We start from the raw sequence: 27,515 nt of genomic DNA on the forward strand, positions 1-27,515 counted from the left end.
ATTTTTATAGTTACTCATTCTGACCATATACAAGGATTTACAAATCAAGTTTGGGTTCAAATTATACAGATCAAGAATCAAGAAAGAGTATTTCGGTACAAAATCAAGAATCAATAACTATTGCGATTCATTACGCGAGGTTTTTTTTGGGAGCCTTGCGTCAGCTAGGTACTTCTGCTAAACACTATTCCCGTGTTTGTTTATTGGGACTAATTAATTGGCTAAGGAGTAGAAACCATAACAAAGAAAAAAAGGGACGAAGTTCCACTTTGGCCGATGATATTGTTTCAAGTCCCTTTGGAGCAATTATTCCTTGTAACGGTGGCAACATAAAGCACACCGATCCAAACGTTTTGAATGTAACTTTTTATGCAATGATTGGTGGGAATCCTAAAAGGATGGTAACTCTTCAAAGGTGTGAGAACCAGGAAGAGATCGAGAAGTTGAAGTCCGTAGAGGAAGGTCAAAACTTGTTGAAATATTATGGTGCAGGGAAGTGTGAAGATTTTTACTATCACATCAATAAACATCATGACAAGTCGTTAAGGGAGTTTGTTTTGGAGAATCCTAATTTCGAATGGTAACTATCTCCCTCTCTTATGCTCAATAAAATCCTACCGGATGAAGCCCCATTAATAGGGTTCTAAAATAATAAAGTAAGGAACATGTGTTTTGTCAGAATGTTTTATATAAATATATGTAATACCAACATCAACTAACCGAGTGGCTCAGTGGTGTTGGTTCCCACTACGTGATCTTTAGGGTGTAGGTTCGAATCTTTCTCGGTCGAGAGGAGATATATATTTTTATAGTTACTCATCTGACTAAATACGAGGAGTTACAGATCAAGTTTTGGTTCTGACTATACAGATCAAGAATCAAGAAAGAGTATTTCGGTACAAGATCAAGAATCAAGAAGAAAGAGTACCACCTTAAATAGAGAAGACATATCTAATTCTCCTGGTTTTATATTAGGTTTAGGTTACTGAAAGAATCAAGAAGGAGTATTTGAGGTCCCCTATCCATCTTTTGGCTACACGTAGCATTTTAAGCCCCCAAAATCCTATCGGATGTAAGCCCCATTAATAGGGTTCTAAAATAATAAAATAAGGAATATGTATTTTGTCGGAATATTTTATATAAATATATGTAACACCAACATCTACTAACCGAGTGGCTCAGTGGTGTTCGTGCCCACTACGTGATCTTTAGGGCGTAGGTTCGAATCTCTCTCGGTCGGGAGGAGATATATATTTTTATAATTACTCATCTGACTATATACGAGGAGTTACATTTCAAGTTTGGGTTCTGACTGTACAGATCGAGAATCAAGAAAGTGTATTTCGGTACAAGATCAAGAATCAAGAAGAAAGAGTACCACCTTAAATAGAGAAGACATATCTAATTCTCCTGGTTGTATATTAGGTTTGGGTTACTGGAAGAATCAAGAAAGAGTATTTGAGGTCCTCAATCCATCTTTTGGCTACACGTAGCATTTTTACCCCCAAAATCCTATCGGATTGAAGCCCCATTAACAGGGTTCTAACATAATAAAGTAAGGAACATATGTTTTGTCGGAATGTTTTATATAAATATATGTAATACCAACATCAACTAACCGAGTGGCTCAGTGGTGTTGGTTCCCACTACGTGATCTTTAGGGCGTAGGTTCGAATCTCTCTCGGTCGGTAGGAGCTATATATTTTTATAGTTACTCGTTCTGACTATATACGAGGAGTTACTGAAAGAATCAAGAAGAAAGACTTCTTCACAGATGCTTCTTCTTCAAGCCAGCTTTCTTAGCAACAACAGTTGCATCCTTTTCTTTGTTGGAGCAGCAGTAGCTGCAGGTTTCTTAGCAATCTTAGCTTTTGGAACAACGACAGCTTTAGGTTTAGTTTCTGGTTTCTTCTTCTCATTCTCAGCGATAGATTTAACATATTTCTTTGCTGCGCCAGAAAGCTTGAAAGAAGCTTTCAACTTGATCGATTTCTCACTAGCAACATCACATTTCTTCAGTTGAACAGCCAAAAGTTTCTTTTAGTTTTCAGGAAAATTTTTACTGCGTTTCTCTTCTGGCTTTGTTACTTCGTTAGCAGTGGTGTGATTCGCAATTGCTGGTTTAGTTTGTTGTTGGCAGTCACGGGTCGTCGGCCAAAAAACAAAAAGAAGAGAAATGGCTTCGGTTCTAGTGCGATTCATTACGCGAGGTTTTGTTTGGGAGCCTTGCGTCAGCTAGGTACTTCTGCTAAACACTATTCCCGTGTTTGTTTATTGGGACTAATTAATTGGCTAAGGAGTAGAAACCATAACAAAGAAAAAAAAGGGACGAAGTTCCACTTTGGCCGATGATATTGTTTCAAGTCCCTTTGGAGCAATTATTCCTTGTAACGGTGGCAACATAAAGCAAACCGATCCAAACGTTTTGAATGTAACTTTTGATGCAATGATTGGCGGGAATCCTAAAAGGAAGGTAACTCTTCAAAGGTGTGAGAACCAGGAAGAGATCGAGAAGTTGGAGTCCGTAGAGGAAGGTCAAAACTTGTTGAAATATTATGGTGCAGGGAAGTGTGAAGATTTTTACTATCGCATCAATGAACATTATGACAAGTCGTTAAGGGAGTTTCTTTTGGAGAATCCTAATTTCCAATGGTAACTATCTCCCTCTCTTATGCTCAATAAAATCCTATCGGATTGAAGCCCCATTAATAGAGTTCTAAAATAATAAAGTAAGGAACATGTGTTTTGTCGGAATGTTTTATATAAATATATGTAATACCAACATCAACTAACCGAGTGGCTCAGTGGTGTTGGTTCCCACTACGTGATCTTTAGGGTGTAGGTTCGAATCTTTCTCGGTCAGGAGGAGCTATATATTTTTATAGTTACTCATCTGACTAAATACGAGGAGTTACAGATCAAGTTTTGGTTCTGACTATACAGATCAAGAATCAAGAAAGAGTATTTCGGTACAAGATCAAGAATCAAGAAGAAAGAGTACCACCTTAAATAGAGAAGACATATCTAATTCTCCTGGTTGTATATTAGGTTTAGGTTACTGAAAGAATCAAGAAAGAGTATTTGAGGCCCCTTATCCATCTTTTGGCTACACGTAGCATTTTAAGCCCCCAAAATCCTATCCGATGTAAGACCCATTAATAGGGTTCTAAAATAATAAATAAGGAACATGTGTTTTGTCGGAATGTTTTATATAAATATATGTAACCAACATCAACTAACCGAGTGGCTCAGTGGTGTTCGTGCCCACTACGTGATCTTTAGGGCGTAGGTTCGAATCTCTCTCGGTCGGGAGGAGCTATATATTTTTATAGTTACTCATATGACTATATACGAGGAGTTACATTTCAAGTTTGAGTTCTGACTGTACAGATCGAGAATCAAGAAAGAGTATTTCGGTACAAGATCAAGAAACAAGAAGAAAGAGTACCACCTTAAATAGAGAAGACATATCAAATTCTCCTGGTTGTATATTAGGTTTGGGTTACTGGAAGAATCAAGAAAAAGTATTTGAGGTCCTCTATCCATCTTTTGGCTACACGTAGCATTTTAAGCCCCCAAAATCCTATCGGATGGAAGCCCCATTAATAGTTTTTTAAAATAATAAAATAAGGAACATGTGTTTTGTCGGAATGTTTTATATAAATATATGTAACACCAACATCAACTAACCGAGTGGCTCAGTGGTGTTCGTGCCCACTACGTGATCTTTAGGGCGTAGGTTCGAATATCTCTCGGTCGGGAGGATCTATATATTTTTATAGTTACTCATCTGACTATATACGAGGAGTTACATTTCAAGTTTGGGTTCTGACTGTACAGATCGAGAATCAAGAAATAGTATTTCTGTACAAGATCAAGAATCAAGAAGAAAGAGTACCACCTTAAATAGAGAAGACATATCTAATTCTCCTGGTTGTATATTAGGTTTGGGTTACTGGAAGAATCAAGAAAAAGTATTTGAGGTCCTCTATCCATCTTTTGGCTACACGTAGCATTTTTACCCCCAAAATCCTATCGGATTGAAGCCCCATTAATAGGGTTCTAAAATAATAAAGTAAGGAACATGTGTTTTGTCGGAATGTTTTATATAAATATATGTAATACCAACATCAACTAACCGAGTGGATCAGTGGTGTTGGTTCCCACTACGTGATCTTTAGGGCGTAGGTTCGAATCTCTCTCGGTCGGGAGGAGCTATATATTTTTATAGTTACTCATCTGACTAAATACGAGGAGTTACAGATCAAGTTTTGGTTCTGACTATACAGATCAAGAATCAAGAAAGAGTATTTCGGTACAAGATCAAGAATCAAGAAGAAAGAGTACCACCTTAAATAGAGAAGACATATCTAATTCTCCTGGTTGTATATTAGGTTTAGGTTACTGAAAGAATCAAGAAAGAGTATTTGAGGCCCCTTATCCATCTTTTGGCTACACGTAGCATTTTAAGCCCCCAAAATCCTATCCGATGTAAGACCCATTAATAGGGTTCTAAAATAATAAATAAGGAACATGTGTTTTGTCGGAATGTTTATATAAATATATGTAACCAACATCAACTAACCGAGTGGCTCAGTGGTGTTCGTGCCCACTACGTGATCTTTAGGGCGTAGGTTCGAATCTCTCTCGGTCGGGAGGAGCTATATATTTTTATAGTTACTCATATGACTATATACGAGGAGTTACATTTCAAGTTTGAGTTCTGACTGTACAGATCGAGAATCAAGAAAGAGTATTTCGGTACAAGATCAAGAAACAAGAAGAAAGAGTACCACCTTAAATAGAGAAGACATATCAAATTCTCCTGGTTGTATATTAGGTTTGGGTTACTGGAAGAATCAAGAAAAAGTATTTGAGGTCCTCTATCCATCTTTTGGCTACACGTAGCATTTTAAGCCCCCAAAATCCTATCGGATGGAAGCCCCATTAATAGTTTTTTAAAATAATAAAATAAGGAACATGTGTTTTGTCGGAATGTTTTATATAAATATATGTAACACCAACATCAACTAACCGAGTGGCTCAGTGGTGTTCGTGCCCACTACGTGATCTTTAGGGCGTAGGTTCGAATATCTCTCGGTCGGGAGGATCTATATATTTTTATAGTTACTCATCTGACTATATACGAGGAGTTACATTTCAAGTTTGGGTTCTGACTGTACAGATCGAGAATCAAGAAATAGTATTTCGGTACAAGATCAAGAATCAAGAAGAAAGAGTACCACCTTAAATAGAGAAGACATATCTAATTCTCCTGGTTGTATATTAGGTTTGGGTTACTGGAAGAATCAAGAAAAAGTATTTGAGGTCCTCTATCCATCTTTTGGCTACACGTAGCATTTTTACCCCCAAAATCCTATCGGATTGAAGCCCCATTAATAGGGTTCTAAAATAATAAAGTAAGGAACATGTGTTTTGTCGGAATGTTTTATATAAATATATGTAATACCAACATCAACTAACCGAGTGGATCAGTGGTGTTGGTTCCCACTACGTGATCTTTAGGGTGTAGGTTCGAATCTCTTTCGGTCGGTAGGAGCTATATATTTTTATATTTACTCATCTGACTATATACAAGGAGTTACATTTCAAGTTTGGGTTCTGACTGTACATATCAAGAATCAAGAAAGAGTACTTCGGTACACGATCAAGAAGAAAGAGTACCACCTTAAATAGAGAAGACATATCTAATTCTCCTGGTTGTATATTAGGTTTGGGTTACTGGAAGAATCAAGAAAGAGTATTTGAGGTCCTCTATCCATCTTTTGGCTACACGTAGCATTTTAAGCCCCCAAAATCCTATCGGATGTAAGCCCCATTAATAGGGTTATAAAATAATAAAATAAGGAACATGTGTTTTGTCGGAATTTTTTATATAAATATATTTAACACCAACATCAACTAACCGAGTGGCTCAGTGGTGTTCGTGCCCACTACGTGATCTTTAGGGCGTAGGTTCGAATCTCTCTCGATCGGGAGGAGCTATATATTTTTATAGTTACTCATCTGATTATATACGAGAAGTTACTGAAAGAATCAAGAAAGAGTATTTCGGTAAAAAATCAAGAATCAAGAAGAAAGACTTCTTTATAGCTGCTTCTTCTTCAAGCCAGCTTTCTTAGCAACAACAGTTGCATCCTTTTCTTTGTTGGAGCAGCAGTAGCTGCAGGTTTCTTACCAGTCTTAGCTTTTGTAACAACGACAACTTTAGGTTTAGTTTCTGGTTTCTTCTTTTCATTCTCAGCGACAGCTTTAACATATTTCTTTGTTGCGTCAGAAAGCTTGAAAGAAGCTTTCACCTTGATCGATTTCTCACTAGCAACAACACATTTCTTCAATTGAACAGCCAAAAGTTTCTTTTAGTTTTCAGGAAAATTTTTATTGCGTTTCTCTTCTGGCTTTGTTTCTTCGTTAGCAGTGGTGTGATTCGCAATTGCTGGTTTAGTTTGTTGTTGGCAGTCATGGGTTGTCGGCCAAAAAACAAAAAGAAGAGAAATGGCTTCGGTTCTAGTGCGATTCATTACGCGAGGTTTTGTTTGGGATCCTTGCGTCAGCTAGGTACTTCTGCTAAACACTATTCCCGTGTTTGTTTATTGGGACTAATTAATTGGCTAAGGAGTAGAAACCATAACAAAGAAAAAAAGGGACGAAGTTCCACTCTGGCCGATGATATTGTTTCAAGTTCCTTTGGAGCAATTATTCCTTGTAACGGTGGCAACATAAAGCACACCGATCCAAACGTTTTGAATGTAACTTTTGATGCAATGATTGGCGGGAATCCTAAAAGGAAGGTAACTCTTTAAAGGTGAGATCGAGAAGTTGGAGTCCGTAGAGGAAGGTCAAAACTTGTTGAAATATTATGGTGCAGGGAAGTGTGAAGATTTTTATTATCGCATCGATGAACATTATGACAAGTCGTTAAGGGAGTTTATTTTGGAGAATCATAATTTCGAACGGTAACTATTTGATTCCCTCTCTTATGCTCAATAAAGGTCCGTTCTTTTAAGTTTAGATACTCTGTTACAATTCTATATGGAAACTTGCATAAAGAAAGTTCTTTTTTCTTTTATTTACAGGCATCCTATACGGGTTGGCGGAGCTTCACCATCAAAGACTACACCACGGATCTCTCACCGTCGAGACTGCGATAATTAAGTCCGTTGTGGGAGATCGGTTTGTGGTAAAACTTAAGAATTATCATACCATCCCGGTCCCAGAAAACCAGGAAATGCAACCTGGATGTGGAAGTGATCTCTTGGCTCTCGCTGACCTCCTAAAGCATTGCATTCCGAATTGGGCTGATCATCCGGAGGCGTTTGACTTGATTTGCATAATTGACCCCAGTAATTGGTGAGCTTTTTCACTAACACTTTGTACTTTATTTGATCATTAAACATTGTTACTTGTCTCTAACAAGACGATTCACTTGTTTGCAGGCCACCAAATCTGCTGGTGCCTAATCAAAGTCAGAGAGTTCGATTGACGCGTTTATTGATAACTAAGTACATGGTCTCCCCACTTCAGCTATTACATCTTCCAATATCATGGTATTCACCTAGGTGTTTAGAGTTCATTAGGATAATGCATGCCTTCATTGACAGTTACGATGTGGAGCAACGAAAGGTGGCCCAATCGAATCATAACCCCGGAACTCAAATACCGCTCAATGCCTTTGCAGCTTTTCTCACAGACTTGAACTCACTTCCATTTAACCAGCCACACTAATTTTGAAGCCGATCTCAAAAACAGAGTTCCTGCCTGTTATAACAGGCACCACACCACTCGATTACTGCACAGCACCAGGAATGTGCATAGTCATTACTCAGAATATGATAACAAAATGGTGCAGAAACCAAACCAAACCAACCACTGGTAAGATCACAATTTTTGTTTTTTTTTTTGTTGCAAATTATAAATCCGATATAAGTACTATAAATTTGTTTCTGACTGAATCTATTTTCCAGGTACCTCTACAGTCGATCACAGGACTCGATAATTGCTATAATTACTTCAAGGACAGGAATCAGGAGCTGTTGATGCATGCATATAGGTGTCTTGAGCTGCATTACCCAACCATCTCTCAAAACACTCAAGGATCCACAAGACAGGCGTTCACAGAATTCCTAGGATACTAAAAAGCATATATCGTTTCTATTAACAACCAAAGCACCCCAAAGCAGCATAGGCTAGATACATGTAGACTTGGCTTAACTGCAATTTATGAAATATGTATTCAAAAGTTTATGCATAATGTACACGTAACAAAACTTCCAATCAAAAAAGGTTATGAACAATTACTACCAATGGTATTACTATTGTTATTGGCCTAATAATGTTGTGCCATCAGTTTGACGACCAAACACAAGGAATTTACCTAATCATCTCCTCATTATTTCGATTACTGAAAAGGGATTTCTTCTGGGCACCAGCTCTCCAAGGTGTTAACATGAATGAAGTATTCAGATGCACATTACCATTTACTAAAAGAATTTCCTCATTTGCGCACTTTTACATTCAAAAGTTAAAGAAAACCACAACTATCATTCAGAGAAGGCTAATAAAAGCTACGCAAGAGTAAGGAAAATCCGTGTAAATAACAATAGAGGTGGACAAACTGACCAATAGAGTACCTATGAAAACGATCCAAGATGCCTCAATTCGAACCTTAGACGTGTAATGAAGCACCCGTGAACCTTAGGTGGATCAAGGATTAACAGCAGTAAATATTTTGAGGCAGAGAATGCAGTATTAAACAGTCTGAAATACAAGAATAAGCCAATTACCTGGAAAACTATTAGCGGAGAAGCTCGTTTCTGCTTCCGATTTTTCAGCCAATATCTATACACATCCACCACTAGATTCTGCCCTGTATCTGAGCAAAGCGACAGCCCTGCTTTCATCGATTTTGTTATTAAGGCTATAAGAGACAGCTTTCTCAAATGCCTCAATCAGTTTCTCGAACTTCTCCAAAGATACACTATTTTCTCTGTAACGATCATTATTTACTTTACCCAACCATTCTTAATCACCTGAATCAGCATCATAAGCTGTAAACCTATCGTCTTCCCTGGTTATGTAAACACCAGGTTGTACAAATGGCACATTATCACAGTTCACATAATCTGGTACTGCCCGAAAAATAGGTACAACAAGCTGGTACTTCCCGAACTGTAGGTAAAGGGATAACCTTCGAGTTCCTACGAATACACTCCAGATGGAGCTTCTTAAAAATATACCAGTCTTCTCTGTCAGGAAACTCTAAATTCCAACCATTCGTGTGGTTGTTGCTGGCGGATGGAATGGTGATGGCGAAGTAAGAACTGCTGCTGGCTTGGTGCTGTAGTGATGATCTAAGAACTGGTGCTTCTGTAGTTGGTGACTGCGAAGGTGATGTAGCTCTCTGCAGGTTCTAATGGTGGTCTGGAAGTGAATGGAAGGTGCAGGTGGAGATGCAGCTCGCGGAAAACTTGGTGATGGTGTAGCTGGTGATATGCAAGTGGATGATGATGATATGCAGGTGATAATGGTATGCAAACTGCAGGTGGGAAGTGATCTGTGGATGTAGGGGATAGTGATGGGAACAGGGTGTTATGGAGGCGGATCTGGTGGAGATATGCAGGTGGTTGATGAATGCAAACTGGTAGATGTATGCAGGTGATGGATGCGAAGTTGATATGCTGGCGGTATGCAGGTGGTGTGATGATGATGAGAGCAGCTCCTCCCTGTTGGAGATGTTTATGCAGTCGCAGAGGGGGTATTGGATATTAAATTCTGTGCTCTTTCCCTTCTTTTATAGCTTCTTTTCTTGCTGCGAACTGTATTCTACTTGTGACCCAAGTTTTCAATCCCGTCTGACTTCTAAATAATGTCTTCAATCTACTCCGTTGATCATCAGAGACAAATGGCACAGACTTCATCTAATGTCGGCCTCTTTACCAAGTTTCCGGACTCAAACTCTGTCCAATATTCACACAGATTGATAACCAGGTTACTTACCATCTAGCCAGTGCCGGTTACCCTTCATACACAACCCACAGACCCATAACTAGCCAGCGAGAAGATGGTGCAGTCAAGCGTTGCTTTCTTGCTGCCAAAGATAATGCACATATCTCCACAATCTCGTATCCGCAGCTCATATATAGCAACAACAAATCCTTAACTTTACGGACATAGAATAGCCAAAGCTGTTCTCTCTTGGCTCTGTTGAACTCAAATGCAAAACCAACTTCCTTGTTCATCTTGGTTTAGGCCATTTTACAAACAACATGAGCGCGTTTTTCTGCAGATACAGATTTGAGCTTACTGTTGATTCCTAAGCTCTTTCAATCTCCTTCCCTGCGACAATAATTCAATTACACAAGCATCCACATTTCTAATTCATTCAAAACTCAGAAACATTCATCATCATTTATCATCATCACGGCAGCAGCTTGTCTTCCATTCACTGCCTTCTCTTGGCAGCAAAACGACTTCAAAATCAAACCAAACTCTTCAAAATTGAATACCAAATCTTTATTTCCTTCTCAGCTTCGAAATCCCAGTCCTGATCTCCTCCATTCACTGCTCTACTCAATGACAGCAATCTCATTTGATTCAGCTGAATCTCTCGGGTTCAAAACTTAATGGAACTCTTGTTGCAAGCTCCGTGTGCTTCTTGTCTGGGTGGACTCTTCCAAACCCATCGTATACGACCAGCAAACTCATGGCTAACCGGTAGTTATCCCTTGATGCAAGAGATAGTGTGGAATGAGTTATAAAAGAATTTAAGATCTTGGCCCGTTTATTAAATATGGATAATTAATAGGGGGAAGACACTTTTACTAGGAGGAAAGCTGAATCTGGGGTGGATATTAGGGCTGCCAACGGGTCCGGGTCCTCCCGGGTAGTACATGGCCCAGAACCGGACCTGACATATCAGTGTCGATTCCGGGTCCTAACGGTTTCGGGGCCGGTTCCATAATGTGTTGGCCCAGAACCGGACCCAGTAAAGGTCACGGGTAATCATCGGGTCCGGGTACCCATCGGGTAAAAACACAAACTTATATCAGTTATATGACTTCCCAATTTTATGGCTCCTGAGTACTGAAAAAGGATTATTCAACACCTGAAAAGTGACCTTCTTTAACATACATACAAAAGTAGAGTAAACTTGAGCTTAGAATCCTTAGATTAGGAAAATCAAAGTTACTTTCCTAGCTATAAGTAAGAATCTGCCATTATATATGATAAATATTAAATACAAAAGTTGGCAGACATTTTTTTAACCGATAACTACAAGTAACGCCATCCCTAATGGCTAATATAGTCTGTCGTATTATAACCACAAAAGTTGACAGACATATCATTCTATAAAGTGTAGAAGCCCCAAAAGATGAATGCGTTTCCTTCACAAGTACATATACAAAAAAGAAGGATGTAGTTCGCACTTCGCATGTTCTTTGGCTATGCCTATATAATATATATATACCAAAAAGAAGTTCCAACCAGTTCACTAAAGATTTCACCATCATATTTCCAATTGTTCCTGCAAGAGAAACAAAAACAGTTGATCATATTCCCAATTTTTCCCAATTCAGAAACCACCTCAAAATTATTATCACTACCACATTCTCTACCAAGTTTAAGGAAATACATTACGTAAAGACAATGTGCTACGAGTAAAAAAATACAAATCTTGCATCTTCAACCAAACAACGTGTACAAGTAACCATATCACAATCAAAGACCTTGCCTGTGATGAAGCAAGAGTTGCTTCCGTGATTGCACTCACCAAATATACAACTAGCTAGGGCCAGGACCACAAGCAAACATTAAAATTCCCAAATATACAACTAGCTAGGACAAATATTGTATAGACAGACACAAGTCAAACTTTCGTATACTATACTAATCACATTTCGGCAAAGTTTAAGGAAATACAAATTTGTGCATTCCAAGGTTAGCTGGTTATTTTACCTTAAATTGATAGTCAGTCAGTTAGACAATGTGCGATGTTGCATCATCATCGTCTGACTCGAGCTCCTCCATTGCCTCCAAAATAGTCTGAAGTGAAGTACTACCTAACCCAAATCCCTCATCTAACACAATAAAATAGTTAGTTGACGTACAAGAACCATAGTAAATGAATCACTAACTAAAATTGATATAATAGCAAACATGAATTGAATATGTTACTTACTCTTCAGCGCACTTCTTATCCAATCTTGTGTGCATATCAGAGCTTCAATTGTTTCTGGAAGCATTGAAGAACGAAATTTATCTACAACTCTACCACTGGTGCTGAAAACAGATTCAGTAGCCACCGATGACGCAGGAATTGCTAATATATCACGAGCTATCACTGCTACAATTGGATACATTATTCCATGAAATTTCCACCACCCCAAAACATCAAAACTAGAATCATTCAGATCAATACCACTTCCTTTTCTAATAGGGTGAACATCAGCTGACAGGTATTGCTCTAGATCTATGCGAACAACGTCATGTTGTGAACTTTCTTCCAGAAATGCCGCCAAACCTTTCCTTCTAGAAGTAAAAGAACTTTGAGAAGATGAAGTACTACCACTACTACCAACTGAATCTTCCATGTTCACTTGATTTGTCGAAATGTTTGCTGAGTATACATGAGCTGAAGAAGCATAATGTGTTGCATATTCATTATACAATCTTTTCAAGACTTCCATAACTTCTAACTTCTTCTCCTCGCTGTTACCAGGATATATTAATGGGAAATAGTAATCCAATAATTTCATTTTAAACCGAGGATCTAAAATGGAAGCTATTGCAAATGTTTTACTAGTAAGTTGCCAATATGTTTCAAACTTTTTCATCATATTCACTGCCATTTTTGAGATTAATGCATCATCGGAATCACACCACTCACGAAGTTCTAAATACAAAGAACAAGCAGTATCAAAATAACGATTAACTGTCACGTATGACGTACCTGAAAAGAGAATGGTGACTTCATAAAAGAACTTCAAGCAAATTGAAATACTACTTGCATTCCTCCAGTCTTCACTCGTTGGAGCAACATTAAGAAAATCAAGTTCAATCTTCCCGAACCGATTAAATGCTTCCCGAAATAGAAGTGATGTTTCAAGCATCAGATAGGTAGAATTCCACCTTGTATCAACGTCTTGAATCAACTTTTTATCAGGAGCATTGACTTGCAAGAAAACTTCTTTAAATTTTTGTTGTCTTTGTGGTGAACCTCTAATAAATTTCACTGAATTTTTAATTTTCTGTATTTCTTCTTTAATTTGCAGCATCCCATGATCAACAATAATGGAAACTACATGAGCAGAACATCGAACATGGAATAATTCCCCATCCAAAAGTAATCCATTATCTGGTTTTAGCTGAGCAAGAAGTTCACTTACCACGACTTTGTTAGTTGAAGCATTATCCAGCGTAATTGAAGCTACCTTCCTATCTATATTCCACTTGTACAACTGCTCCATCGGTACCTTTGCAATGTTAACTCCAGTGTGTTGCCCATCCACAACGTTAAAAAATAAAATTCTCTTCTGAATCTTCCATTCTTCATCAACATAGTGAGCTGTCAAAGCCATATAACCTCTATTCTGAGTGGTACAAGTCCACATATCAGTAGTAAGGCTTATGCGACTCTGTACCTTACTAAAAATCTCGTACAAATGCTTCTTTTCCATTTGATAAATCTTTATGCAGTCTGACTTCGTAGTGTTCCGCTTCACAAGTTTAATATTGGGTTGTAATGAAGTCAGCACCCTTCTAAAACCAATGTACTCTACAAATGAGAAAGGGAGTTCATGCAAGATAATCATTCTTGTAATACAATCACGAGTTGCTTCTTGGTTAAACTTAAAGTTATAAGCAGCTACTGACCCATCTTGTGTTTCACTAGCTTTCAAGAACATTTGGTTAATTTGTTGTTGTGCTCCTTTGTACGCCATACAACTATTTAGATGTTTCCTCAAACTGCTTGTCCCATTTTTGCTCTCCGCACCTATATTCCTCTAGCAGTGCTTGCATTCTCCGTGTGTTTTCCCTTTTATTAATACCTCTTGAAATTCAGCCCAATACTTTGAGGTTCTTTTGCGTTTACGTGTGGGTGACGGAACCACATCTGTTGTTGCCGCTTCTATGTGATCAGAATCACTAGAATCACTTGACTCACTGGATACAGTTTATACTTCTTTCGGCTCTACTGAGTTTACAACTTTACTCTTCTTTGCAGCCTTCGAAACGGCAGCTTTAGGAGGCGGCATACACGGGGATTTCGAAACGGTAACTTTAGTCTTCTTTACAGGAACACAATGACCACCAACACTACTTCCTGTTTGACTTTTCATGTTGCCTCTGCAAGGAAAAACCAACAAACATCTGTATCAGCCTATCAGGTGTCATAAAGTATAACCGATAATAAATTTAACAAGCATATACAGTAAGAAAAACACAAATGTTCCAAGCATATACGCATAAACAGCATACGCATCAACCACACACAAGGAATTAGTAGTTTATGACTTAATTGCCAAAATGGCAGTAGAAGACTTGCTCTTGTGCATGTTTGCTGCAAGCTACTGAAAACACCCAACCTTCGAGCTATCATTGATTTCTCACAAAAACAACCATAGAGTTCACATATCATTGAGATTACAGGGATACCCATTCAAGCATAATAAGTTTGCCTTATCTGTGCAAGAGAAATCATCAAGAACAAGGAAAAAAGATGATACAAAATGAAAGAAATTAAACAGTAGACTAATAAGAGATGAGCGATTCATTTCAACTAGACAATTACTAGATAAGAAATAGTATAATAACTAGACACATCAACAAATCTAGGCCGGCCTGTTTGACAACTCTACCCACAAATCTAACTTCACTAGCAGCAACAACTAGAGCCATAAGTTCAATTATTGAATTTAGAGAAATTGAGCACACCAAATACTGATTAAAATTGAGAAATTGAAAGATACCCACTGATTAACCTTTAAGAATTTGTAGAGTAGCATATCATACTTTTCTTTCAGTGAAAGAATTTGAGAAACAAAGGATTTCCACTTCGTAGAAGTAGTTGCAGGCAGAGGCAGGAGAAGAAAGTAGATCGGAATGGGTGGTGAGCTTCTCATCCTTTCCTTTATATATGACCTAATTTTAGCTGGGGATTTTACACAATTAGCCTTTATGAAATACCCGAATACCCGCGGGTACCCGACGGGTAGGATCCGGATGGACCCGTTCATAAACGGGTATATATGGGTAATTACCCGCCGGGTCCAAAGTGGTTAATGTGTCCAATTTAAGGATCCGGAACCGGACCCGAATCCATCGGTTCCGGTTCCGAACCCGGATAATGGGTACCCATTGACAACCCTAGTGGATATAGAAAAAACTAAAAGAGTTCCACACATCAATGAACTCTTTTACTTCATTTTTTTAATTTTAACTTTTGATATAATTTTGATCAATCATACCTAAATTTGTACAACGAAAAATTTAAATTGAGATAGAGACGTTTTGGGCGACATTAACTTTCGAGTTAGCTAGGCCTTTCATGAGATAGAGGTAGTGCAACAGTGTTTGTGCAACGGAGGATATAGTGCTGAGTTACATGTTTTAAAAGTGGAAGCTTACAAGAAAGTGGAAACTGCTCTTCAGTGTAAACAAATTTTTTGGAGGGATAAGTCGCGGCTAGTTGGGTCACTGATGGGGATAGTAAGGCTTATTTTTTTCATCGCATTGCAAAAATTAGAAGGGCCACGAACAAGCTTACGCACCTTCAAATCGATGGAGAAGTGCCTACTGATCACGAGGATATAAGATCTTATATTTATACATAAAGGATTTTTGAATAAATATGATAATCACATCATGAACATAGTTGTGTTAGAAAACGTACCTGAGGATGCCATTGAAATCCAAGATGTCCTCCAAGAACACCCCTTAAAGTATAATAGTTTATAGAACTTTTGGTTTCTCCTTCTTGACCTTTTTGTGTAATGAAATAATAAAATTCTTGAACCCAATTCTGATGGTTATAGAGTTCCTTTTATAGGTAGAAGGAGGACCAAGATTCATAGGGTTTATATTTTTCATTTAATCTCGACCGTCTATCAAAGAAGAAGGAATATGAAGTAACCCCAATTTTTGTAACCAACATGTTTTAACCATATTCTAAATTAACCAAATGTATCACATGGCCCAACAAGATATTTCTAATGTAGAAATATTCTTACATTCTCCCACTGGTCCATGTGATAATCTATTTAACACTTAATCGTAGAAAAATCATAAGCGTGCATAATTGCTAAAAAAATATAATGGTTAAACGTAATACCTCAACCAAGAAAATTACTTATGCAAGTCACGGTGGTGGCACATTGTCTTGTTATCAACATGTTCCCTTCCATGTACCACAACACAAGTAAATTACTTAATCAGGCCTTAAATAGGGATATCATAATGGTTCAGTAATGTCTTCAAAAGAAAACAATTTTTGTAACATTCATCCAATAACATAAAAGTATACTAAAATGGATACAGAAATAATTTCAGAATAATAACAATAATAATATTAAGTGTTCAAACATTAGAAAAAGTTTAGATGAAACTAATTGTTTGTTACTCCCTCAAGACCCATGTTTCCAACATGTTTCAGAAAGGTCTTGGGAGGTAACGCCTTCGTAAATGCATCTGCAATCATAAGTTGTGTGCCTATGTGTTCAATGAACAACTTGTTTCACACATAGGTAATTTAGATCCATGTGCCTTGAACCCTTAGTATATCTAGCGTGTTTTGAAAAGAATACTGCTGCGGCATTATCACAGTAAAGTTTCACTGGTGCTGAGGCAAAATTTAGGTCTCCAAACATTGAGATGAATTTCCGTATCCATGAACAGTGATTTGTAGCCTCATAACATGCTACAAATTCAGCTTCCATTGTTGAGCCAGTGAGAATAGACTCTTTTGCACTTTTCATGATATCGCTCCTCCAGCTAATAGAAAAAGATATCCGAAAGTGCTCTTTCGAGTATCATTACATCCCATGAAATCTGAATCTGTATAGCCAACCAACTCAAATTGATCTGACTTCGTAAATGTGAGACGACGATCCTTCGTTCCTTGAAGGTATCTCAAAGCTTTCTTTGCAGCTTTCCAATGTTCCATTCCAGGATTCACAAGGTATCTTCCCAACATACCAACTATATAGCTGATATCTGGTCGTGTGCAAACTTGGGCATACATTAAACTTCCCACCACATAATCATAAGGGATTTTATCCATTTGTTTGCGTTCCAGTTCATTCTTAGGACAAAGATTGATTCCAAACCTGTTTCCTTTAGAAACCGAAACTATACTTGGTTTACATGCACTCAGCTCAAACCTCTCTAGAATTATTTCGATATATGCCTTCTATGAGATTGATAATGTTTCGAGTGATCTATCACGGATTATTTCTATTCCAATCACATAAGAAGCCTCACCCATATCTTTCATTTCAAAATTCTTTGAGAGACAGTCCTTAGTTTCATGCATAAGGCCAAGATCACTACTCGCAAGTAGTATGTCATCTACATACAATACCAAAAATATGAAATTCCTCCCACTGATCTTGAGGTATATGCATGGATCTACAACATTTTCTTCGAAACCAATTTTTGAATGGTTTCGTTGAATTTTAGATACCATTTCCTGGAGGCTTGCTTAAGTCCATAAATTGATTTCTTAAGTTTGAAAACCATGTGTTCCTATCCTTCTAAGGAAAAACCTTCAGGTTGACACATGTAAATTTCTTCTACAAGATCACCATTAAGAAAGGCTGTTTTCACATCCATTTGATGTAACACAAGGTCATATTGAGCTACTAATGCAGAATAGTTTTGAGAGAGTCTTTCTTTGACACGGGAGAAAAAGTCTATTTGTAATCAATGCCATCTTTCTGAGTGAAACCTTTGGCTACGAGTCTAGCTTTAAAACGTTCAATATTGCCATTAACATCGTGTTTGGTCTTATTGACCCATTTACACCCGATTGCTTTGTGTCCTTCAGGAAATTCAACGTATTCCCAAACTCCATTATCATCCATCGATTTTTTCTCTACTTTCATATCATTAATCCATTTACCAGAATTACTACACTTGATAGCTTGTGAATAAGAAACTGTATATTTCATAATCCCTAAATCAAAATCCGATTCTTGTAAATAAATCACATAATCATCAGGAATAACTCTTTTTCGTTCTTTGGTAGATCTTCTTAAGGCTACTTCTTGTGGTTGTTCTACAATTTCTTCAGTGGCAATAGTCTCATCGTGAAGCTCCAGTGCCGTTATTTGTGTTTCTCCCTCATCATTCGGTTCTACCACTGGAGGAGTCACAATATCTGTAGAAATCTGAGGTAAAGGGATTATTACTCTGATTTCTTGAATAGATTTTTCTTGCATTGGTGTAATCGCACTAACTTCGCCATCCTTAATGAATTTTGCATTTCCAGTTTTAACAATTCTCATACTATGTTTATGACAATAAATAATATACCCCTTGGATTTTTCAGGTAAACCAATAAAGTAACCGCTAACAGTTTTCATATCCAATTTCTTTTCTTTGGGATTATAAACTTTCGCTTCTGCTGAACAACCCCAAATTTGCAGGTGTTTTAAACTAGGTTTCCAGCCCTTCCAAAATTCAAAATGAACCTTTGGAACTGCTTTGTTTGGAACTCTATTTAAAATATACACAACATAATGAAGAGCATACATCCACAAACTTAAGGGTAAACTCGCATGACTGATCACTGATCATGCTTCTAACCATTTCCATTATAGTACGATTTCGCCTTTCTGCTACACCATTCTGCCAAGGTGAACCTGGAATGTGTATTGAGCAACAATTCCAAGATTTTGAAGAAGTAAAGCGAAAGGTCCAGGACGTTGTCATGTCTCGTCATACCTTCCATAATACTCTCCACCCCTATCAGATCTAATGATTTTCAACTTCTTTTCCAATTGCCTCTCAACTTCGGTAATGAATTGCTTTACAACATTCACAGCTTGAGATTTATCATGCAATAAGTAAAAATAACAATAACATGAAAAATCATTAATAAAGGTGATAAAATATTTTTCTCCTCCAAAAGTTGGAACGTCGAAGGGTCCACAAATATCTGTATGTATTATTTCAAGGAGTTCTGAACTTCTTGTGGCACCTTTCTTTGTGTGTTTTGTCATCTTCCCTTTAAATAAATCCACACAACTCTATAATCAGTAAAATCTAGGTTCTGTAGAATCCCATTTTTTTACCAATCTTTGAAGTTTTTCATGAGATATATGTCCCAGCTTCTTATGCCACAAGAATGGGGAGTTAACCTCAACATGTTCAGTTTTATCATTATGATGCATGGTTAAATAGGTACCAGATATTTATGATGAAGATAAATTTAACTTATAAAGACCATCAAAAAGGTAACCAGAACCAATAACTTTAAAATTTTTGAACAAACTAAAACATCCATTGGCAATTTGAAATTGAAAACCTTGTCTATCTAGTTGAGAAGCTGAAATTAAATTGCGGGAAATAGTTGTAACATAAAGAGTGTTTTCCAAATCAAGAAAGTATCCATGATCTAGAGTCAGACGATAGATGCATACATCATTAACTGGGGCCTTATTGTCATTGCTCATAAAAAGGAAGTTTTCATTCTGGTTTGTGATTTGGGTTGAAAGGTATCCCTGCATCGAATTAGAAACATGAACATTAGCACCAAAATCAAACCACCATGATAAAAAAGATTCTTTAAAAGTCAAATTTGTTTCGAAATAGCTTACGATTCCCAACGGATTACCTTTATTTTTGAACATTTTCTGATGCTTAGTGCAATCTTTCTGAAAATGACCAGGTTTCTTACAGAAACGACACATATTTTCATCTTTCTTTGCCTTCTTATTTTCAGGTTGACCAAAATTATTCTGTGGTGCTCCCTTATTGCCCTTTGCAGGCTTGCGCTTATTATTCACTCCTCGATTGACGAAATATGCTTGATTAAGCCCTTGCTGGTGATCGTTGTCGTATGCGTCAAAAATAAATTACTTTCTTAATACTCAAAATATAAAATATAGCAAGGAAAAGAAAGGATCGTTCCCACAGAGAGGACTAGGTTGTTACTTGTATTCGATTTCTTATGTAAAACCAAGGGGGATTTTCTGACATATGTAACTAAAACAAATATAAAAGCAAATAAAGTAAAGTAAACAAATAAATTCAAAGATGTGAAAGCATTGGTCAAGGGTGTCGTTTTCATTCACTAACATGTTCTTGTCTTAATAACTAGAATTGATATTTAATCTGTCTTTATCAAAAGCCCTAAGATACCTATTCGAAAGGATATCTCGCTAATTTCCTCTTGTCATCAACAAACACATTAAAATATGCGAATATGAATCCTACCAAAAGAATAACCCAACGCCTTGCGCTGATCAAGTTCAATTCCCATGGAGCATTAAGAGTCATGAAATAAGGCTAATCAATGCAATTGAAATACATTGCGCATACAATTTAACAAAGGCCATGGTTCAAATATGAATACAAGGATATATCACTACAACCTAGAATCATATTTATGCTACTTGTGTTCAAGGATTATTGCTTGATGATTAATCTAAACTAGCAATAGATGTGATTACAAGTTCTACCATTTCTCAACTTGACAAAACAAACAATCAAATCGTGTTGTAATACGTCAATCATACAACTATATTTTCAGAGATTCATGAACGATATTTATGAGATAAAACTAATTCATTAAACCCAAAATCATGTTTTGTGAAATCCAACTATTCCATAACCAATAATAAAATTAAGTACTCGTGCTCAAGGAATTCATAACAAGAAGAAAAAGAAAAGGTTTCATGTTTCTAAACCCTAGGCAAAAGTAGAAGTTCTCCCTAATGGAGATATATTTAGGTTTAGAGAAATACTATTCTATTTATATGCTTCTCCGATTCCAAAAGGACACTCTTTCCAAATTTAGGTCTTCTCAAAACCCATCTTCAAGTGGTCCACCAAGCCCATATGTTAATACCCATCTCAAAATTCCGTGTGAAAAGTGGATCGCCGGGAAACTGGTACCACAGACGGAAATTGGCCGGAGTAGTCACCTGAAGTCTGTCGTCGATCACTTGATATGATGTTGTAGGAGTCAAACTGACGGTCTCCTAAAGTATCTGTCATCTTTACTGTCAACTTAACGGAACCGTTATCTCTGGATCACTGAGTTGACTCACCTGAATCGGAAACTGGCAAGTTCTGGCTATAATATGAGTGTTTCCAGGCCAACTTCCGGCCTATTCATAACTCCTCCTCTGCATACTTTCAGACCCTAACATTCATCTAAGTCACATATTGTTTCAGTTCATTCAATCACTTCATTGCAGCAACACAAACTCAGCAAATTCATGCCAACACCTTCTTTTGCAACCCAACACTGCACCAGCATCAGTTCCCTGTATCTCATAGCTATATCTGCAGCACCATCACGGCTACCACCATCTCTGCACTTCCAACACAACTCCAGTCCAGCTGAACCCTTTCCACGCCATGTCCTTCTCATTTAGACTCTTTACATACTCCACCGACCCATTTGATAACCAGCAAACCACCTGCAATACCATGTCAGCAACCACAAGCCAACACCACCTGCAATTGCAACTTCATAACCATCAAGTACTCATCTCTTAGTCACTACAGCTCCCAGCTAACCATTTCAATTAATTCACTGTCAGTCCCTGCATTTCATTTCTACCAAAACCACCATAACCAGACTCAGCTCCTTGCTCAACTCCTTGATTTCGTCTGACTACAGCATCATATGCTTGCACTTGCACTTTCCCTGCCACTGTATCCTAGACATACATCTACAATCATATGGAGCAGTCCCATTCTTCACAGCTCATCACCATAATCTTCTCAGCTCAATTCTGCAAAATACTATTGCCTCAATCCATCAGCACCAGCAAATCCATCCCATTTCAGCTTCCATTTGCACAAACCCATTAGCTCTGAAATCCCATCAACACAGCAACTTATCACCTTCCTTACAATTTCTGAGAATCCCCAAATCCATATTCTAACCCCTAATCATACCAGCTTCAACTCAGTTCAAGAAACCCATCTTTAGTATTGTTCTTAGCTTCAAAATTCCACCAGACGAGCACCACAACTTCCATAACCTATTGTCTGTCTACCTGCATCTTCCTTGCCAACCCTAGCCTCAAATCTGAGATGTAACAACACCATTTCTTCAATTCCTCGAATCCCACTCATTCAGCATCACCAATTATTCCTCTATCATCTCTGATTCAATAGCTCATAGAAACTGGAAGGAAAACCCCCAATTCCTTCTATGTTTATTGTTGGAGATGTAACAGTAAAAACACTGAAAGAAAAATTGTTAACGGAAAAAATATCTTAAGGGAAATAAACACTCAGATGATAGCACACAGAGGACAGAGTCACGTGTTCAACACGCTGTCCTTAACACGATATTTGACCGGTACGCCTCAAGAATGAGTGATGCTTATACCCAGTGGTAAATTCGTATCCAGGATAAAACTGTCCGATACAAGCACTGTTAGCACTACAATACTTGCCCTCTTACGAACTCAAACAACAATTACGCACAAAATGAAAGTAAAGGACCACACAGGGGGAGAAGACGAAAAGAAGAGGATAGTAGCTCTTCTGGACACAAAATCGAATGAAGAACTTGAGGGGGTTTTTATAGTAGATAAGAGAGAGAGGTGTCGTTAATGAGAGAATCAATACGAGTTAATATCATTTAATTCGTAAATTCTCAACGGTTTAAAACGTACGTTCATGTCAACATAAAAACAATCAGAAACATAATGTCGATATAGAAACGGTAAGGAACATAATGTCGACATTAAAAAACGGTAACAAACATCCGAACCCGAGCCCGGCCCGCCCGGACGGTCGGCGGCGTGCGTGCTTTGGTACGAAGCACCGCGTGTGTGTGAAAATGTGTGATTGTACCAACTAGCCCATTGCCTAAGTCCTCTCCCTCGCACAAAAGTGCTAATGACCCAAGGGCCACTCTAATATCAAAAAATTCAATACTTATGGAGATGCATCATCTTTAGTTTTCCCTATGTGGGACTAAAGGTTCATTCACAAATAGTGAAAATGGGCTAGTGTCTTTAGTGACCAAAGGTCATGGGTTCCAATCCTGCCAAGACCAAAAAACCAAAATATTTTATAAACTCATTTTCTCTAACAATCCCCCACATGAATGAAATATCGATAAAAAATCAGAAAACGGAAAGCGAGAAATACCACTTAGGCAAGAGGTGTCCATGAGGTCTTGAACCTTTGCTTAGTGAGAAATTGCCGGAACTACTTGATGGACAGTGAACGCGATGTCTTGAACTGCCATCGTTTGGTGTAATCCGTGATAATAACCACGCGTGATATCTCTCTAGGTGCTGTCGAGTTCGTGCCGTTGTGTCCTTTTTGGCCATGGACAAATCCTGTTTCTCCGAATGCTCTAGAGAATCAGCTCTCTTCTCATAGGAAGCGACCAACTTCCACATTCAGATAGGTGAGTTCTATCAAGAGTGTTTACTGCTACACCCCACTTCAATCTAAAATTGAAACTATAGAACTCATTAAGACTTAATATAAAGTCATCCTCACATGCAGTCACACTATCACGTCTACACCATAGGGAAGGGGAAGAGAATGAATTCTCTGATAGTGTTTACCTTGACCCGCCACAAATTAGTTTCTCATTCAAAACCTTAATCTTGGGATCTCCAGTCAGCAAGGTTGAGTATCCTTCATGGAAAGTTTATTTAATGATCCTAAGACCCATCCCCTTAGATGCATTACTAACTATCTCCTTGGACAAACCTTTCGTCAAAGGGTCCGCGATATTCTCCTTGGACTTAACTCAATCAATGGAAATAACGCCTTTTGAGATTAGTTGTTTTAGGGTATCGTGTCTTCTCTTTATATGTATAGACTTCCCATTATAGTAGCTGTTTTTAGCTTTAACTATGGCAGCTTGATTATCACAATGTATAGATATAGCTGATAGGCACATTTTTATGTCTTATATAATCTCAATTGTATATATTATTAGTGCTCGATTTTATATTTATTATGGCTTTTTATGTCCCTGTAGGTATTCTTGGAGAAATAAGCTTTTGCGGCGAAATTGGCTAAAAAAATGGTTTTTGCGTCCGTGGGAGAAAACTACTATACAGACTCTCACTTTGGATAAGGGGTAACCTAATTACTAAGGGGTGACCCATTTCCAGGCATATGCTAAAAGGAGACCGGAACTGGATAAGAGGAGGTCATCTTCATAATTCAAATACAAGTTTTGGCGGGAAAATGCATGCAGCGAGGAGCAGATTTGGAGATCGAATTTCTACGTGATTTTAGGAGATTCAATGGCTGTATTTGGTACGTATGGACTCTACAAGACTCAACAGGTCTGTTACAATCGATTGGACCCAACCAATTGGGCTGGAATGGCTGGGAGAAGTGATCAAAGTCCAAACAGGACACATACGCTTTTGTTGAGTTTGAAGATTTTGTGAGGAATATTTGGGAAAGCTTCACGCTAGTGATTGTTGTACTTGGTCCTGTTCAAGTCTTGATAAGAGTTTGGTGGCAAGTTTATAGCTAACAAACGCGTACAGGGAGATCATAAGAGAGATATTCTCTCAACAACGCAGAGAAGAAAAAAAAAAAAAAGTCGCGGATTCAGTAGAGATTTTTCGGGATTAGAGGACTATATAAGAGTTGGTTCAAGTCATAAAGAGGTTAGAAAGTTTTAGAAACCCTTAGGAGAGAGTTGGGAGTTCACGAGAGACGAGAAGAAGAAGTTACATGAGGTATTGTTGCTGCTGCTGCTGCTGCTGCTGCTCGAGGAGGAAGAAGAAGACGAAGAACAGACTCGAAGAGTCCGTCGTTCTTCGACAGTCTTAAAAGCAGAACAAGTATCGTTCTTATACAGCAGTAAAGGATTATCGTTTACAGCAGTCTCAAAAACACTTACCCCTTTGTAACAGTGACGCTGTAACACTTCTACAGCGTTGCTAATTCCTGTTTCATCTTATATACATCAGTAAAAACACCTATTTTATCCATGAATACATCTTGTGAGTGTGTTTTTGGGATGAGGAGCTAAACCCAATCCCATGGGTGAAATCTTAACCCCTGGTCTTTCCATAATATTTACATCACCTTTGAATTTAATTTGTTTTATCTTTAATTTTTTATTAAGTCAGCTGGCACAAGCCAATGCCAGAGAGGAATGTCTTCTAAAAAGCATCTTAGCCAAGCGGCTTCCTCTCCTGCTTTATCTAACGCAATAAACTCGGATTCCATAGTGGATCGAGCTATGCAGGTTTGTTTGGAAATCTTCCAAGAAACAGCCCCACTTGCTAGAGTGAAAACATATCCACTCGTAGACTTAGACTCCTCTGAGTCTGATATCCAGTTTGCATCACAAAATCCCTCAAGGACGGCATGATACCTCTCATAATTCAAACAAAAGGTCAGCGTGTATTTCAAATACTTCAATACTCTAAAAAGTGCATCCCAGTGTTCCTGCCCTGGATTAAAAGTATACCTACTTAACCTACTCACAGCATAAGCAATGTCTGGCCTAGTACAGTTCATAAAATACATCAGACTTCCTATAACACGAGAGTATTCAAGTTGTGATACTCCATTACCTATGTTCTTTTTGAGTTTACAACAAGGGTCATACGGAGTATAAGCGGTTTACAATAAAAATGATTGAATTTTCTAAGCACAGATTCAACATAATGATATTGATTAAGACTATAACCGTTAGAGTTCCTTCTAATTTTCATCCCTAAGATTACATATGCAGGGCCTAAGTCTTCCATGTCAAAGTTCTCATTCAGCATGCTCTTAGTGGAATTAATTACATCCATGTTTGTACCAAGTATAAGCATATCATCAACATACAAGCATACTATCACACATGCATCATTCACAAGTTTAGTATATACACACTTGTCAGATTCATTGATTTTAAAACCACTAGAAAACATTACATGATCAAATTTTTAATGCCATTGTTTAGGTGCTTGTTTCAATCCATACAAAGATTTTTTCAGTTTACAAACTTTGTTTTCACAACCTTTCACTACAAAGCCCTCAGGTTGTTCCATGTAAATTTCTTCATCTAATTCACCGTGTGGAAAAGCTGTTTTGACATCCATTTGATGTATTACTAGGTCATGAACCGCATCTATAGAAATTAACATCCTAATGGAGGTAATTCTCGTAACGGTTGAGTAAGTATCAAAGAAATCTACACCTTCCTTTTGTTTGTAGCCTTTGACTACTAACCTAGACTTGTATTTTTGAATGGTTCCATCTATGTTACGTTTCCTCCTGAAGATCCATTTACATCCTATGGCTTTACACCCTGGAGGTAAATCTACTATTTCCCGTGTATCATTTTCTTTGATGGACTCCATTTCACTAATAGAAGACTCTTTCCACCACGGAGCTTCAGAAGAAGTCATGGCTTCTCTATAAGTCTGAGGATCAGACTCTGCTAGTGTTATGAAATCAGGTCCAAAGGAGGTTTTGTTTCTAGCCCTTTTACTTCTCCTAGGATCAACTTCTACTTCATCTTCCTCTAAAGGTAAAGTCTGACTGGTTGAAGGGACATCTAGGGGATCAGCACCTCTCTTCCGAGAGTCAGATTTTAAAGGAAAAACATTTTCAAAAAACACAGCATCCCTAGACTCCATAATAGTATTCACACCAATTTAAGAAATATCAGAACTCACAACCATAAATCTATACGCAGGTGTATGCTCAGGATACCCTGTGAAGACACAATCAACAGTTTTGGGTCCTATCTTTGTTGATTTTGGTTTAGGGATCTGAACCTTAGCCAAACACCCCCACACTTTGAAGTATGCTAAAGAAGGTTGTCTACCTTTCCACAATTCGTATGGGGTTTTATCTGATCCTTTGAAAGGTACTCTGTTCAGTATATAGCAGGTTGAGAGGACAACCTCCTCCCACAAGTATATATGACAGTACCTAGTACAGTCGTCTATAAAAGTAACAAACCATTTCTTACCACCTCTAGTTTGAACTGATTTCATGTCAACTAGGTCTGAGTGAATTAATTCTAAGGGTTTAGAATTTCTGTGAACATTTTTGCTAAAGGGTTTTCTAGCGTACATTGATTCTACGCATATTTCACATTTTTGTTCCTTATCCAAACTAAGTTTGGGTATCCAGCCTACATTGGCTAGTTTAAGCATTGACTAATAATTTACATGTCCAAGTGTACCATGCCAAACGTTCAAAGACTCACAAAAATAAGCAGAAGAATCATTATTATTCATTGCAGCAGAGTTTACATTAAGCTTATACAGACCCTCAGTCTTATAACCCTGCCCCCATAATCCTTACCCTTAGTT

General features: G+C 37.8%; 1 long non-coding RNA gene and 1 other non-coding gene across 2 annotated transcripts; both read right to left on the reverse strand.

Annotated features, from left to right (window-relative positions):
* Positions 1-6,998: 6,998 nt before the first annotated feature.
* On the reverse strand, positions 6,999-10,739 carry LOC113319276. Its single transcript, XR_003345284.1, has 3 exons — positions 8,805-10,739; positions 8,652-8,714; positions 6,999-7,810 (listed from the first exon to the last, which is right to left on the reverse strand). It is a non-coding gene; the product is annotated as an uncharacterized LOC113319276 (long non-coding RNA).
* Positions 8,439-8,528, reverse strand: LOC113319859. Its single transcript, XR_003345838.1, has one exon. It is a non-coding gene; the product is annotated as a small nucleolar RNA Z101 (small nucleolar RNA).
* Positions 10,740-27,515: the final 16,776 nt, after the last annotated feature.

This window comes from Papaver somniferum, chromosome 10, assembly GCF_003573695.1.
Source record: "Papaver somniferum cultivar HN1 chromosome 10, ASM357369v1, whole genome shotgun sequence".
Lineage (NCBI taxonomy): Eukaryota > Viridiplantae > Streptophyta > Magnoliopsida > Ranunculales > Papaveraceae > Papaver > Papaver somniferum.